The sequence below is a fragment of the Lissotriton vulgaris genome, chromosome 4_1 (genome assembly GCF_964263255.1).
Source record: "Lissotriton vulgaris chromosome 4_1, aLisVul1.2, whole genome shotgun sequence".
Classification (NCBI taxonomy): domain Eukaryota; kingdom Metazoa; phylum Chordata; class Amphibia; order Caudata; family Salamandridae; genus Lissotriton; species Lissotriton vulgaris.
The window spans coordinates 542,943,556-542,960,270 of NC_141691.1; the positions used below are offsets into that span (position 1 = coordinate 542,943,556).

The 16,715-nt window shown below is 47.5% G+C and overlaps 1 protein-coding gene across 1 annotated transcript in view; it reads left to right on the top strand.

The window, feature by feature from the left end:
• The window catches only part of LOC147722214 (rho GTPase-activating protein 6-like), a 787,911-nt gene that overhangs the window by 65,448 nt on the left and 705,748 nt on the right, over positions 1–16,715 (top strand). The gene's annotated exons all lie outside the window — the stretch shown is intronic.

Below are 16,715 nucleotides of genomic sequence, written 5' to 3' on the forward strand. Positions count from 1 at the left end.
TCATTATACCCACCTTGGATGTTTTCTGTTATTTCCCATTGAATCCTTTGTAGGGCTGAACAAGTACAATTTATTCAAAATATAGAAAAGGCACCAGAAATGAGGAATTCTTTCCAATCTTATGGAAAATAAGACTGACTATAAAGCATCAGAAATTGGCAGGGCAGGAACAATTCAAAGGGACACAGCAATGCCAGCTCACACGAGCAAGAATATGTACTACGTTGTCCAGGAGGCCACGGGGTTGGCCATGCCCACTGGGGCGGGACTTTGTTCATCTATAACTGGTGCTTAGAAATGGATCAGCTGTGCGAACTTACAGAGCCTTTGAAAAAGTGTTTATACACGAAACGCGTCAGGCACTGAATCAATTTCCTGCATGCTGTGCGGCATCTCTTTCCCTGAACCTGCGATAATTAAACCTTGGCTGGTATTTACTTGTCGAGTGGCAACTCCTTTACAGGCAACCTGTGTTTAGGATATATATATATATATATATATATATATATATATATATATATATCCTACTGGCGGTCGCCAGTAGGTAGTTCTAGTTAGGACCTAGTTTCCATAGGAAATCCACAACATTCTATTGGGAATAACTTTGGCGCCAGTTGATGAATCTACTCAAATTTCTCAAAGAAGATGACCCGCTCTGCTCAGCTCCTTCCCTGAAAGTTTTGGGGGGATTTGTCAAGTGGGGGCTGAGAAAAAAGGGGGGTCCCAAAACGTGTCTTCCCCATGTTAGTTTCCATAGGACGATTAGACACGGCTACAGCCCGAACTGCTGAACGAAATTACAAGAAATTTGGCGAAATGGTAGAGTCTGATTCGCAGATCACGCTTTTGCTCAAATGGTGTAAATCCCTCCAGTAGTTCCTGAGAAAATCAAAACTAAAAAAATATATCTATAAGCGCGTACCGTAGGCGTACGGTACGCATACTTTCCCGTGCACGAGCTGCATGCCGATTGGCTGTCAACTGTCTGTCAACACTCCAAACCGGAAATTGTTGGCAGCCATCTTGTGCCTCGGTAGACTGAGGCACAAAAAAGCAGAAAAACAAATGTGTAGAACTCAGAAAGGAGGCAGGGTAGAAACACCCTGACCCCCTAGACCTGCCCAGGTGGTCCCACAAGGACCCCCTAGGCCCCTATTTTTTATTTTTTTTAAACCCGGTCTGTTTTTTTTTCAAATTACCCTCCGGGGGTCTAAATCGCGGGGGTATAGCCTCATTACACCTCTCTGCAATGCAGCCCCCTGGCTCATACTGGAGGTTCCAGGTGGACTAGTTGGCCCCCAGGAACCCCCAGTATGCAAGGGGAATTAGTTCCCCCTCTGCAAACGCGCCCGGGGGCTGCGTTGCAGAGAGGTGAAAAAAGGGTGTGGCCTCATTACACCTCTCTGCAATGCAGCCCCCTGGCTCATACTAGAGGTTTCAGGTGAGCTAGTTGGCCCCCAGGGACCCCCAGTATGCAAGGGGAATTAGTTCCCCCTCTGCAAACGCGCCAGGAAGCTGCGTTGCAGAGAGGTGTAAAAACATAATTTTTTCAATTTATATTAAAAATATGTAATTAATAAAATATCTAAAAATAAATAATTTAAAATAATGTAGTAAATCAGTATAAAAAATATAACAATTAATAAATAAAAAAATTATCATTGACAAAACTATTGAAATTCACTGAAAAAACCATAGGTTTTAGCCACGTTATAGTTAGAAATTAACATTTAAAATACCTTTGAAATTCACTGAAAAAACCATAGGTTTCAGCCACGTTATAGTTAGGAATTAGCATTTAAAAAACCTTGCTAATTCACTGAAAAAACCATAGGTTTCACAAACGTTATAGTTAGGAATTAGCATTTAAAAAACCTTTGAAATTCACAGAAAAAAACGTAGGTTTCACACCAGTTATAGTTAGCTGGACATTTTACTCATACAAAACCATTGAAATTTCCCCGTTATAGTTAGTTTTACTCACTATAACTTGCGCGCCCGCAATCTACTGCTGATAATGTCACATATTACATCATTCATGACATGGTCAGTGACATAACTGATGACATCATCCATGTGACCATGAAATACACCTCATCACACACTAGCATAATATTTCATCACTCACTGTAAAATAGAAAGTGCCATATTTCAAACCATTGACACACCAATAGTAATTTCTAAACACTTACTCGGTGATTCATAGATCTATACACACATCTAATTACTTACCTATAGATTCAGAGTTATATGCAGTGAATAATTAACAGAACACTATCAAATATACTTATACGCCTGTTTCAACATTACACACCAGCACACATTGTATTCACTTATAAAGACAACCTTCTGACTTATGCAAACAATTGATTATACTTACTTTTACTCATCTACACACTTATACAAACACCACTTCATCGATATTATATAAATAGTAACTCACACTTACTGTGTTATAAAATCACTATTACAAGTATAAGTTATCCATATATTGACTCATACAATCACTAAGTCTTAGACCGTGTCATGAATGATGTAATATGTGACATCAGCAGTGGATTGCGGGCGTGCGAGTTATAGTGAGTACAACTGTCACGACGTCAATGGATATTACCACTAACCTCTGAAAGATGTCAGCAGGAACGATGGAAGGATGACTAGTCCCCCTCGTCTCCAGAACGCACCACACACAGTGTAGGGTAACACAACTATGCGTAAGTACCTCCCGGAAAAAAGGGGGATATAACCAAAGTAAAACGTCCTCTTGGGCTTTTCAGGAATACAGGGAAATCGTCCACCCACTTTCTTGCCAGTCTCTAGGACCCCCGGAAAACACTGCAGAAGGGGAAAGAAGAATAACCAACAGTTTAGAACTCCGGACTGGGACAGGATATAAAACGACAAGATGTACTTGACCAAAAGATACTAACTGTAAAGTGGGACTGGATCGCTGAGGAAAGCCCTTAGGATAGTAAAACAGGAAACAACAATCCATTCGAAAGAACCAAGACGTTGAGATATCAGCTCGGCAATTTCCAATCCTGGTTCGGAATGAAGGCAAAATCAGCAAGGAAAAATGAAAACAAAATCAGCAAGGGATTCTCCTGGAAAAGCGTACCGGCCGGCACGCCACGAAGTTCCGAAATAGGTTATCCAGGAATATTACAGTGACGGAGACGACAACGCGCTCCTGCGCGGGTCTCACAAACGCCACTGGCTAGAGCGAGTTCGTCCGTCTTACCAAAACTGCGGGGACTCGCTTAAAAGAAACAAAGTGTTGCAAGAAACTGTCTCGAGACGATTCAGGAGCAGACTCCGTTCTGCTCAGGACTTACAAGACGCTTGATCTCCGTTCAAACTAAACCGGCATGGCTCCATCCAAACTACGCTCAAGGTCCTGATTGACAAGCCCCGAGCCGTTACTTCCGAAGGCTTTTGTAATCACTACTCTTCCGTTTCCTAGTCTGATGGGCCTCTGGGGATTGTAGTTCCGCAGTCGCCGAACACCCTCTAGTGGCGATATGCGGTAATTTCTTTTTCTGACTACCGCTAGCCGCCCTCTCCAGACCTTGTTCCCCAGGGTGATCGCTACAGAGCCTCCCCTCAAGGACCGACGTCCCGGCGGTCGTCCTGGCTTGCTAGGATAGGTGTCATGGAACCGGTCCAACAACAGAGGGCAATGCAAATTGGCCGATGGTTCCCAAGTTCTGTCTTCCACTCCATATCCCTTCCACGAAACCAGGTACTGCACCCTCCCTCGGGACAAACGGGAATCTAGGATCTCCTCTACCTCATACTCCTCATCCCCGTCCAGATCAATGGGGCCTGGGCGAGAAGGAAGCCTCATTCCTACCCGACAGGGACGAAGCAGAGATACATGGAATACCGGATGGAGCCGCCAAGAAAGGGGAAGGGATAAACGTACGGCCACAGGGTTGATAATCCTCTCAATTCCATAGGGCCCTATGAACTTGGGAGCCAGTTTACCCCTTCCCTTCAATTGTAAGTTCCTAGTGGATAACCAGAACTTATCCCCCACCTTGTATTCAGGCTCAGGAACCCTTTTTCGATCAGCACATCGTTTCTGGGATGCTTGAGATTGCGCCAGGTGGTTCCTAGCGTCAATCAAAACAGCCCGAAGGTGAGCGTGATGCTCCTGAATGGATGGATGCGTGGAGGTGATAGGCCACTCAAAAGGAAGCATATCGGGATGGAATCCATATGAACAAAAAAAAGGTGAACAACCTAGGGTGGAATGGTCGGCGTTATTATATGCAAATTCAGCCATCCATACCAGAGGAAACCAGTCACCGGTGTTCAGCAAAGTAAAACACCGTAAATATTGTTCTAGGGACTGGTTAAGTCGCTCCGTTTTCCCATCTGTTTGCGGATGGAAACTGGTCGATAAACGAGCCTCCATATGCAATGCTTGGCAAAGAGCCTTCCAAAAACGAGAGGTAAACTGAGAACCCCGGTCAGTGATTAATACTCTAGGTATACCATGGGCTCGCACCACATGCTGTAGAAAAACCAAAGCCAATTCAGAGGAGGAAGGCAATTTCTTCAAAGGAATAAAATGACCCATTTTCGTCAGATGATCTATGACAACTAAAATGGTGGTGTATGTCTCACACGGGGGTAATTCCACAATAAAATCCATCGACACTGTATGCCAAGGAGAGGGTGGAATGGGAATGGGACGTAAGAACCCCACAGGTTTGGAATGACTGGCCTTACTCTGAGCACAAACCGCACATTTTTGTACATAGTCTTTGACATCCTTTCGCAGCGAGGGCCACCAAAAGGAACGTTCCATATTAGCGATGGTCTTGTATTCTCCCAGATGACCTCCTAGTGTAGAATCATGACACCAATGCATGGTTTGTTCTTGGAGGATTTTCAGGGGCACATAGAGAGCATGATAATGATATAGTAGGTCATCCTTGGAACTTCTATGATCTGGTTCTTCCTGCATCCATGCCTTGCCATCGATCTGTGATGTTGCCACCTTGACGTCGTCCAAGAATTCTCCCGATACCACAAGTGCCAACGTTGATGTCGGAAAGGCCGAAGGAGAAATAATAGGAGGAGGTTCCTCATGTGCCATCTGCTGAGGTTCTGCATGATCTACTCTGCGGGATAGCGCATCTGCCTTGCCATTCTGGGTTCCAGGTCTGTATTTTATGATGAAATCGTAGTCCGAAAAGAAAAGAGACCACCTTAACTGCCTGGGAGTTAGCGCTTTCGCAGTCTTTAAAAACAGCAGATTTCGATGATCCGTATAGATTTCGACTGTATGTAGAGCCCCCAACAAGTAATGTCTCCATTCTTCACATGCCCGTTTAATGGCCAATAGTTCTTTATCCGTGATTGAGTAATTCACCTCACAGGGGGAGAGTTTGCAGGAGTAAAAGGCCACTGGATGTAACTGTCCCGTCTCGGGATGGCGCTGAGACAACACTCCACCCAGGGCATATTGTGAAGCATCATCCACAAAAATGGTAGGTTTACAAAGGAAATGGAGCCTACACTGATTCAAAAAAGTTTCAAATTTCTTCGTGTCCCCATAGAATCGCTCTGGTGGTGCCAATGGTATACCTGGATTCTGGATAACATGAACTGTGGGACCAGGACTGAAAGGTGAGGGATTAGAGGGTGGTGAAGTAAAAAACCCACCTCCCATGGCCACTCCATCTGGGTTTTGAGAAGGGGGGGGAAGTGTTGCCTCTCTAATATAACTCCGCCCTTTGCGAGAAATACCCGCCACCTCCCGTCTTAACGTACTCACTTCTGTTCTAAGGTCTACATTTTCTTGCCTTGCAGCATGTACCTCCTGCTGGAGTGCATTCACGCTCTCCAGCAAAGTGGTCAACACTGTAGTAGTATCCATCGTTCAGGCTGACGAATTTCGTGGGCTTGTCAATCTGTCACGACGTCAATGGATATTACCACTAACCTCTGAAAGATGTCAGCAGGAACGATGGAAGGATGACTAGTCCCCCTCGTCTCCAGAACGCACCACACACAGTGTAGGGTAACACAACTATGCGTAAGTACCTCCCGGAAAAAAGGGGGATATAACCAAAGTAAAACGTCCTCTTGGGCTTTTCAGGAATACAGGGAAATCGTCCACCCACTTTCTTGCCAGTCTCTAGGACCCCCGGAAAACACTGCAGAAGGGGAAAGAAGAATAACCAACAGTTTAGAACTCCGGACTGGGACAGGATATAAAACGACAAGATGTACTTGACCAAAAGATACTAACTGTAAAGTGGGACTGGATCGCTGAGGAAAGCCCTTAGGATAGTAAAACAGGAAACAACAATCCATTCGAAAGAACCAAGACGTTGAGATATCAGCTCAGCAATTTCCAATCCTGGTTCGGAATGAAGGCAAAATCAGCAAGGAAAAATGAAAACAAAATCAGCAAGGGATTCTCCTGGAAAAGCGTACCGGCCGGCACGCCACGAAGTTCCGAAATAGGTTATCCAGGAATATTACAGTGACGGAGACGACAACGCGCTCCTGCGCGGGTCTCACAAACGCCACTGGCTAGAGCGAGTTCGTCCGTCTTACCAAAACTGCGGGGACTCGCTTAAAAGAAACAAAGTGTTGCAAGAAACTGTCTCGAGACGATTCAGGAGCAGACTCCGTTCTGCTCAGGACTTACAAGACTCTTGATCTCCGTTCAAACTAAACCGGCATGGCTCCATCCAAACTACGCTCAAGGTCCTGATTGACAAGCCCCGAGCCGTTACTTCCGAAGGCTTTTGTAATCACTACTCTTCCGTTTCCTAGTCTGATGGGCCTCTGGGGATTGTAGTTCCGCAGTCGCCGAACACCCTCTAGTGGCGATATGCGGTAATTTCTTTTTCTGACTACCGCTAGCCGCCCTCTCCAGACCTTGTTCCCCAGGGTGATCGCTACAACAACTGACTATAACGGGGGAATTTCAATGGTTTTTTATGAGTAAAATGTCCAGCTAACTATAACTGGTGTGAAACCTATGGTTTTTTCAGTGAATTTCAAAGGTTTTTTAAATGCTAATTCCTAACCATAATGTGTGTGAAACCTATGGTTTTTTCAGTAAAAAAAAAAAATATATATATACCATACGTTTTTCTTTGGAGATCAACGATGGTGCTGCCAAATACTGCAGTCAGCACTAAGGGGCTGATAATGTGTTTGGCAGTTACACTGCCCGCCCGCCCGCAACTGTGGCGGTTGGGAGAATGGTGCCAAGCCTGCAGCATCCTGACCACCACATTACAGTATTACTGCGGGGCTGGCTGTGTTGCATCAGCACAATAAAGGCGGCAGCATGCTTTGGCCCTAGGGGAGAGACTGGAGCCAATGTAAGCTGCACTGCTGCACGTTTGGTGCACTGTTGCCATGCTCCATGCATTGCATGGGAAACAGTGTACGCACTGACATTGGTGGCATAGGCGGCTCAATCTGGGCCCCATCCCTAAGCCGCATGAGCTTCATTGCCCTGGGACCCTTTTCTGTGGTCCTTTACCTGCCTTTCCTCTGACCTTTACATGGCGGTGTTCCCTCTATGAAAATGTTGGCAGACAGGCAGGTCATAATACACACAGTGGTGCTGATGCCGGCACAGCCACCACTGGCTGCCTTTGTCGCATCGCTGCTGCAGCAGGAGCTCAGATCTAGCGCTTCGCGTTTGCATCGTGTATTACTGCTTTTAACCTACTCGTTTTTCATTTGTTTTATCATTTGGCTATTTTACTTGGTGGGGATTCGTGGGACGCTTAGCCCCCCTTACCTGCACTTTAATTGGTTGGTACCGCTGTTGAGCGGGTCCGGTTCCCGGGGTGGGGTCATTTTCTTAGCGGCCATCTTGGAATGGTGTTGTTTGCCCGGACGCTAGCATCTTCGAGCACTCTAGTGCGCAGGATCTTGTGAGGGATGCCTACTTAATGCTCACTGCCAAGCACAGCGGTATCGCGCAGCGGGCGCGCCTTCGCTTAGCCTGAGTCGTGCCAGAGTCCTGCCCGTCTGCGCCCGTCCGCGTCACGGGCCGGATGGGCCGGTCAGATCCGAGTTACCTTTTGCCAGTATCGCGGTGAGTATGGCGATATGCTATTCTAGAGACGACTTACTAGCTATTAGACACCAGGTCGTCCGTTGTGATGCGGGGCCTGTGAGCCCACTATGTGGCCCCTACCAGTGTGTTTGTGGTAGATGGGCGCTCTGTACTCCCGTTCTTCCTAGCTCTGTGGGTAAACCGTCAGCTCCCAGGAGTATTTGCCTCCCACGCAAGCTTAGCATTTGGAACCTTAATGTCAGGTCGCTGGTGAATCACTACCAGGCCATTTATGATCTGACTAAGGATGAATCTCCTGATATCTTCTGTATCACTGAGACTTGGTTGCAGGAAGCCGACACCGCCATCCTCAACTTGGCTTTCCCGCCTGAATATTCGGTGTATACTCTTAATCGCCCTACTAGAGGTGGGGGTATAGCGCTTGCGGTTAAATCATGTTATCCCTGTGACTGGAGAGGTTTAAAAATTGCGGGCTGTGAAAGTGCCTCTTTCCAGATTTCCATCAGCCCCCAGTTATCCTTCTCTGGCATGCTAATTTACCGTCCTCAGGGCAGTGACGTGGCGTTTAGGGAGGCCCTCCCAGATGCTATAGGTATGCTGGCAGTAGGATGTGCTAATTTTTCCATTTTAGGGGACTTGAATCTCCATTTTGAGAGTCTGACTACCCCTGCTGTCAGTAGCACGCTAGCGGATCTAGAAGCTTATCAATTGTTCCAACGAGTCACCTTCCCCACCCACGTGGGAGGGCATACTTTGGACCCTTTCTTCACCAACCTCACGGAGGCTAGGGTTCTATCCTCTACCCCCCTCGCCTGGACTGACCATTTTTTGGTTAAGATCCAGTGCCCACTGTATGAGCTTCCCCCTAAACCTATGGCCAGAGTCGTCCCTAGACGACACTGGAACAAACTTAGGTTAGAGGACCTGTACCGCACTCTGTCTGAGGATTCACTGGGCCCGTTTGATAACGCGGATATGGGCTATAACCTTTTTTGTGAGTGGATTACCCGGGCCTTGGATTCCATCATCCCGGTTACCCTGAGCAAATGCAGTGTAAGGGACCCCAGCCCCTGGTACGATGACTCGTTACGCACATTGAAGAGTGCATGCAGACGCGCGGAAAGGGAGTGGCGGAAAGCCTATGACACTAGTAAAAAAGTGTCATATCTCGCCACTATTAAAGTCTACCATCGCGCGGTCTGCAGAGCGTGTGCGGCTTTTTACTCCTTGGAGTTCCGCAATAGCTCTAACCCCTCCAAAGCTATTTAGGCCCTCAAAGATCTTATGGCAAAAAAGGCCCCCACTAATGACACGGCCTCTATCTCACATTGTGAGGCATTGGCGAACTTCTGTTTGGAGAAGGTCCAAGCCATCCGTCGTTCATTTTCTACGGCCATCCAGGACGCCGGACCGTCTCTCAGGCCCGAGGAACACATGGTCCTGCACACCTTTCCCTGCCTATCGCCTGAGAGTTATAATCAACTGGCCCAACATATTAAGTCCGGTTCTCCGGCAGATCCACTGAGACCGGCTCTTTTCAGGGACACGTTGTCTCTGGACTTTTTACCGGTGTGCTCTTTGATCAACCTTTCGCTCTCCACTGGTATGGTTCCTGCCAGCTGGAAGCATGCTGTGGTTACGCCGATTTTGAAGAAGCCGGGTTTAGATTCTCTTAAACCAGAGAATCACCGGCCGATATCACTTCTTCCATGGCCTACGAAAGTAGCGGAGGCACACGTAAATCGAGTCCTCTCGGATCACCTTTTGCGGGCAAACATCCTAGACCCTACGCAGAATGGTTTCTGTGCTGACCACAGCACGGAGACAGCCCTTCTTTACATGGTGGAACATCTGCGTATGGGGTTAGATTCGGGTCAAACGGCAGCGCTTGTTTTATTAGATCTGAGCGCTGCCTTTGACACCATCTCCCACACTATTCTCCTCCAGCACCTGGAAGAAGCTGGTATTTCTGGGACTGCCCTCCAGTGGTTCCGTTCTTTTCTTGCCGATCGATCTTTTTGCATATCCATCCCTCCACATCAGTCCAAATTCCATCCGCTGGACCAGGGGGTCCCCCAAGGATCCTCGCTGAATCCCACGTTATTTAATCTGTATGTGAGGCCGCTGGCTGATGTCATCAAGAAATGGGGCCTGACTATGGTCTCAAACGCAGACGACACTCAGCTGGCGGTCACGCTCAGTGGGGACTCTGATTTGGAGGCCCCTAGGTTCCAGAATGGGCTGAGGGTGCTTGCTAGCTGGATGAATTCCACCTATCTCCAGCTGAACGCAAAAAAGACCGAGATAATGATCATCGGCAAGAAACCGGAACTTTGGGGTGACAAATGGTGGCCTCCGGAACTGGGACCTACCCCGACTCCGGTAACAGAGATTAAAAATCTTGGGGTCAGGTTAGACCCCGCCCTTAGTTTTGTTTCCCATACCAATAAAACTGCCGCCAGTTGTTTTGGCATTTTGCGAGGATTAAGACCAGCACTGAAATTTTTTGACGCCGGTACCAGGCAGCTGGTGTTGCAGGCGACGGTGATCTCTCGGCTTGACTACGCCAGCTCTCTTCTGGTAGGGGTGAACCAAGCGGAAATTATACGTCTGCAACGGGTCCAGAACTCGGCAGCCAGAGCAGTGGTGGGCTTGCCCAGGTTCTGCCCCGTTGCCAATACCCTACGTTCCCTCCACTGGCTTCCAGTCAAGCAGAGGATCCAATTTAAAGTGCTTTGTTTGTCCTACAAAATTCTCAAGGGCCTCTCGGCCCCGATTCTCAGGAATCTCTTGATGCCCTATGTTCCTGCCCGCTCCCTGAGATCTCTGGGTCAGGATTTGGCTGTGGTTCCTCGGTTTAAACTCAGCCGAGCTGGAGGCCGCTCCTTTCGAGTTCGGGCTGCTATCCTGTGGAACTCTCTTCCCTTAGAGATACGTGCATCTGATAATCTCTTTTTATTTCGCAGAGCTATCAAGACTTTGTTATTTCCCTGAGCCTGCCCTTTCTTAGTCTATGGTCCCTTGGTTGTGTTGTGTTGGATAACTTGTCAAGCGCCAGAACGCTCCTTCGCTGGAGCAGCTGTGCGCTGAATAAATACTCCTAACATAACATAACACAACAGAGGTGGTGGTCTGGAGGGGGTATGGATGCCATCTCCCCGCCCATATGGTAATCCAGCAGTCGGACCACCAGGTATGCAGGGGTCGGATGCCAGAAAGCGTCAGTGGTTCCCGAACTGCCAATGTCATAATCAGGCCCTAGGCCTGCCTTTTCTTGATTTTACCTGATACCTCTCTTCCACCCCTTTATTCATCCTGTCTCTTTATCTCAATTATGCAAGTACTGTTTATTTGATGCTTTCTCCATTTGTAGCGGTTTTCCTTTTTTTCTCTTTCTCCTTCCTACTCCCATTTCTGCCTTAGTCTCTCAAAAATGAGTGTCGGTGTCCACCACCTGCAACCACTGGCACAAACTTAGCACTGTGATTCATCTCTAAAGCGCATTCACTGATTGATTTCTTTTTCTATATGTATATCACAAGAAACTACTTGGACTACATTTTCAAAAGCTTTATTATCATCCGAGAAGCACTTGTTCTAAATTTAAACATGCGTTCTTTATATCAGCTGGAAAGTAATTTACCTAAATAGCGATATGCATTCTTTTTTCCCTTGGAGAATAGCAGCCTCATTACAGCATCTTTCTGCGCTAAGGAAAAACAGCACTTGAACTCATGCAGCGCAAAATAGTTAGGGCAGGGTTTATATGTTCGCATTTGTGGTCTACTTTCCTCCAAGGCACAAGGTAGGCATTTTATTTCAGTTGCTAAAACATTTTAATGTTTGAATGTCTGGTTTACATTTTTTTGCAAGAATAATATCAATGTCACGTGTTTGCTAGGAAGACGGTATCTTTATCAAGCTATGCAAGCTAGAGGTGAATCTGTAATGTACTCGCAGTCATAGGCATCTACGATTTGTCAGAATTCCAGCTTGAAAAAAAAATATACAGCAGAAATAAGCAAAATGCAAAATTTTGTTTTTTGATGTACTTATGTTTTGACGATGAGGGATTGCTCGCAAGCGCCTACTCGCAGTTCATGCCTCTCACAGAGCCATTTCGTCTATGTAGTGCGTGATCTTTTTCAGAATTCTCAAAGCTAGTGGAAGCAGTTGCTGCTGGCATTACTTGTGGGTGGGTGGGTGGCCAGGGGGTCGCGCGGGGGTTTATTAAATAAAATAAAAAATAAAAAACTTACGTTCGCCTCCAGTCCTGCGTCACGTCTCCTGTTTATCTCTGCTCACAGGAAGCGGAAGCAGGCAGCCTCCCTCTTGTCCCCTAAGCCAATCACAATGCAGCAATGTGATTGGCTAGGAAGCCGTCCGTACAGGTGTCTATGGGAAGTCCTTCTTCTCCATGCAGGATGCATGCAGTCTACATGGAGAAAACGGAAGAGTGCTCATGACTGTTTTGGTTGGCCCTGGGGTTGAATAAACAGTCAGCTCCCATAGCATTGGGCTAGCCACTCCTCCCGACCCTCCCACCTGCCCGCCCCCAACCAAAGCCATCATGTGCTTTCTCGCAGTGCGAGAAGCAGAAACATAAAGTGGTATTTATACCATTTTAGGTTTCAGCTTCTCTCACTGCGAGAAAGCAATGGGGCGGCGCTCCTCCGCCCACGTGGAGGAGATTGCTCTGCAGAAGTCAGAGATGCATACAAAACCTTTATTTTCAAGAAAATGTGACTTCTGTCACCTGCAACTATTGAAGGTGCAATGTTGTTCTGTAAGTTATTTATTAAGAGGGATATTTAGAAGCTAGTGGATGGTCCTCTGAGCTTGCACAGGACACTATTGCCAGCTTTTTCTATCCACCCAACTGCAAACTGTTGCCTTTTTTATGGTTAGATGCTGAACGGAGGGTCCGCAGAATGAACCATAAAATGATAATACCTCACGTTATGATCATTTTATGTTTCCTTCTGCTGCAGCAGCTTCTTGGGTGGGCCAGGGCTGCTCCGAGGACAGAGGAGCAGGGGAGGAGTAGTTAGCCCACTTCTAAGTGCACATGACTGTTTGGTCAGCCCTCTTGGGCCACCCAAAACAGTCATGGGCACTTTCCATATTCTCCATGAAGGCTGCATTGTAGGCCCCATTCCCTGGCTGAGCACCGCACCAGGGCGCTCAGACCAATCACAATGCTGCATTGCAGTGTTGTGATTGGATATCGGGAGCCTGGGAGCAGGGTGCTTCCTGCTGCTTCCTGTATCCTGCTGCAGGACCAGAGTAGGAAGAAGAGGACGGAGGAGAGGTGGCAGCCGGTCGGTCATCACAGGTAGGTGGTTTTAAAAATAAAATGTTTTGCCTCCCTGCCCCACCACCCGAGTCCAGTAGCAGCCACTACTGGTCCTCCCCACTGGCAGGCGGGGACACTTTTGTCAGAAATGAAGGAAGGCAGGGACTGCTCACCATTCTTTTTATTTTTCACAAATAAAACCCCAGAATAGGTGTTTATATGTAAAAACAATGACCTTGGTGCACAAGGAGTTTTCTCTTTTATTCCTGTGTGTTAGAGCCATTGTTGAATTTCTTTGCCCAGGTCCATCTTGGTTATGGTCAGGAACTGCCGGAGGACCCCCCCCTTCCATTAACAAACATTATTAACCAGGACATGAGAGGGATTTCTATGGAAGGCGGGTGGTCTTACGACCCCCTGGCCGTATTTATTAAAACATACCAAATAAATCAAAAATTGAAATAAACAATATTTACACAATTACGCAGAAAACATTACAATTGATATATACAGATATCAGATGGCTAACCTTAACATACTTCTAGTACAAGGTATTTCCTATCCGAAACTAACATATCAATCAGAAAAATACAATATTTATTTTCTGCGTACCTATTTGGGCCTACGGCAAGGTCAATAACTGGTGTCAGATCCTTATCACTAAATCACGCCCTCCTGAAGGAGTGCGAATGCGCAGAGGGCCCGTTTACCGTGAGGGTACTTCTCCCCCCTAGTTGCCCCCATATGGCCTATTAACTCCATTAAAAGGGGACCCTTGCATCTCTGCGCCGTTTACTGGCGTCATTGTGCACGTGCGGGTGGCCAACCAGCCTAGAGAAAGTGTGACTCTCCCCTCCCCCGCACCCATGTAGCCAACAAACTGTAATCCCCTGGAGTTGTAGGAGAGACCACTTGTCCCTCCGTTTGGGCGACCCCATTCAAGAATGGCACCGCCCTCTAAGGACCTTAAATTAACTCCTCACCAATCATGACCTTACCGCCTGACCAAGGAATAGCAATAAATACGATGATTGATGACCTGTAAACGGGAAAAAGTTCTAAGGAACAGAAACTTATTAATCCGACATTCTTGTCATCATAAACATTAGTAGCAAAAGACTGCGAAAACCTTCATAACACACAATACCAATCATCTGCTTCAGGGGATGGTGGGTGGGGAAATAGAATTACAGCCTCCTATAGGCAGGATAGGCAGGCCGCGGCGCGCGGAGTCACAGAGGCAGACTCCCGTGCTCCATGGCCTTTTGAACCCCTCTTTGGCCACGCAGGATCTAACCGGCCTGGCCTTTGTTCCATGGCAACCCAGAAGTGATTCAATCACTACCGGGTCACTCTGGGACCTGGGATCCAATCTACGCTGAGGCGTGCCTGCCGCGTCATGGTGATGCGATTGGGGGAGGGGGGCGCCCCCCAACAGCGCTAACGGGTACCAGATGGGGGCTGGTGCGCCCGCCATAACTCTTATGGTCAGGGACTGCCGGAAGACCCCCCCTTCTGTTAACAAAAATTATTAACCAGGACATGAGAGGGATTTCTTTGGAAGGCGGGGGGGTCTTACGAACGCCCAGCTGTATTTATTAAAATATACAAAATAAATCAAAAATTTACATAAACAATATTTACACAATTACGCAGAAAACGTTACAATTGATATATACAGATATACTTAACATACTTTTTTTTTTTTTTTTTTTTTATTTCCATGCACTTCACATTTACATCTCCAGGCCTACAACCTCAAGGGCCGGCAGCATCATACATATGTCAAGTAAACAATTGGCCCTTGCATACACAGCCCATCAGCCGACATCCCGGGGGTCCGGCGGCGTGTTCGACTAATGCACTAGCGAATTTAACAGTTTCATCGTCAACAAAAATAACCAGGGCATAGATTCGTGCATGTTTTCCACTTTTCCTCAACTCCAACTGTCCATCCCCGCCCTCCCTCCCTCCAGTGCTGCAGCTTGGTTTAGCAACCGGTGCGTTAGCAACATAACTTAACTAATACTAAGTTCCCACCCATCTACTGATCTTACCCCCTCCCGCCCCTCCCTCTTGCCTTCTCAGTGTATGCTAATGGTGCATGCACCATGCTGAAGCCTTGTCTATTCTGCCTCCCCACTCACTCCATGTGTGTTGCAGCGCTAAGTCTGGTTCCCGACTAATCTTCCTAGCTAGGGTGTGTATCCCGGTTGCAAAGATCCCACCAGCTAAGGGTAAGCAGTGTGTCTGCGCCACCTTCCCACCCCTCTAGCCAGGGCCCGCGCTGCTCTGCGCCGCTGTCTGACTCCGCAGTGCCATTCCTGAGCCGGGCGACTCTGGATTGTCTGTTTCCTCCTGCGCTCTTCCATTGAGGTGTGTGCGGTATATTGTCCAAAAGTTCTTGGGGCGTCTCTTGGGAGGCAGCAATTCGCTATAGTTTTCCACCTGGGTGCTACAGTACAACATGTCTCGCGCCCATCTGGCTTTGGTTGGGAGCGGCCCTCTGATCCAGCAGTGTGCTACTACTCTCTTAGCCATTAGCATCCCCATGTCTGCAAGTCTACGAATCGCGACTGGGAGACGCTTGGAGTTCCATATGAGAGCCAATCCTGGTTCCGGGGTCATGTCCACCTCCAAGATGGTGCTCATTTCCGAGAAGATGTTACACCAGTACGACTGGATGCCTGGGCAGTGCCACACCAAGTGCATGAAGTCCGCGTTTGCAGTGTGACATTGTTCGCATTCCGCCGTTTGCCAAAGGCCGTATCTGTGGAGTCTCTCCGGTGTGTAATACACCCTTTGCAGAAACTTAAAGTGAATCAGTCTGTGTCGACCATTGAGCGATATCTGCTTCGTACTCTCACAGCAGTACCGCCATATAGCGCCATCTAGTGTAATGCCTAGATCTTTTTGCCATGCAAATCTCGCTTTCATAGGCTGATGTTCTCCTTGCATATTGGCTACTCTATACAAATTCGTGATTAGCTTCCGTGGCTCCTTAGCCTTGATAACATATGTCAATTCTGGGACGTCTGGAGGCTCTGCCATGTCTGGACCTAGCAGCTCCAGGAGTGCACTTCGCGTTCTATGAAATTGAAAGCGCTGCAGCATAGGGATCTCTGTGTTTTTCACCCCGCATCTGATCCCAGGTTTTGGCGATTCCATCCTGAAACAAATCGCCTGCTCGGTGAATCCCAAGGTTCGCCAATTCTCTAGTGACACCCCTCTGGCCCATAGGAGGGAGCCAAAGCATCCACTCCAGCGGCATCTCCGGCGAATAAAGCAAAGCGCCTCCCTGTCACTGCAAGAGCGAGTGCCATGCATGGTTGGTGGCAGTGATGGAGTCCAGTA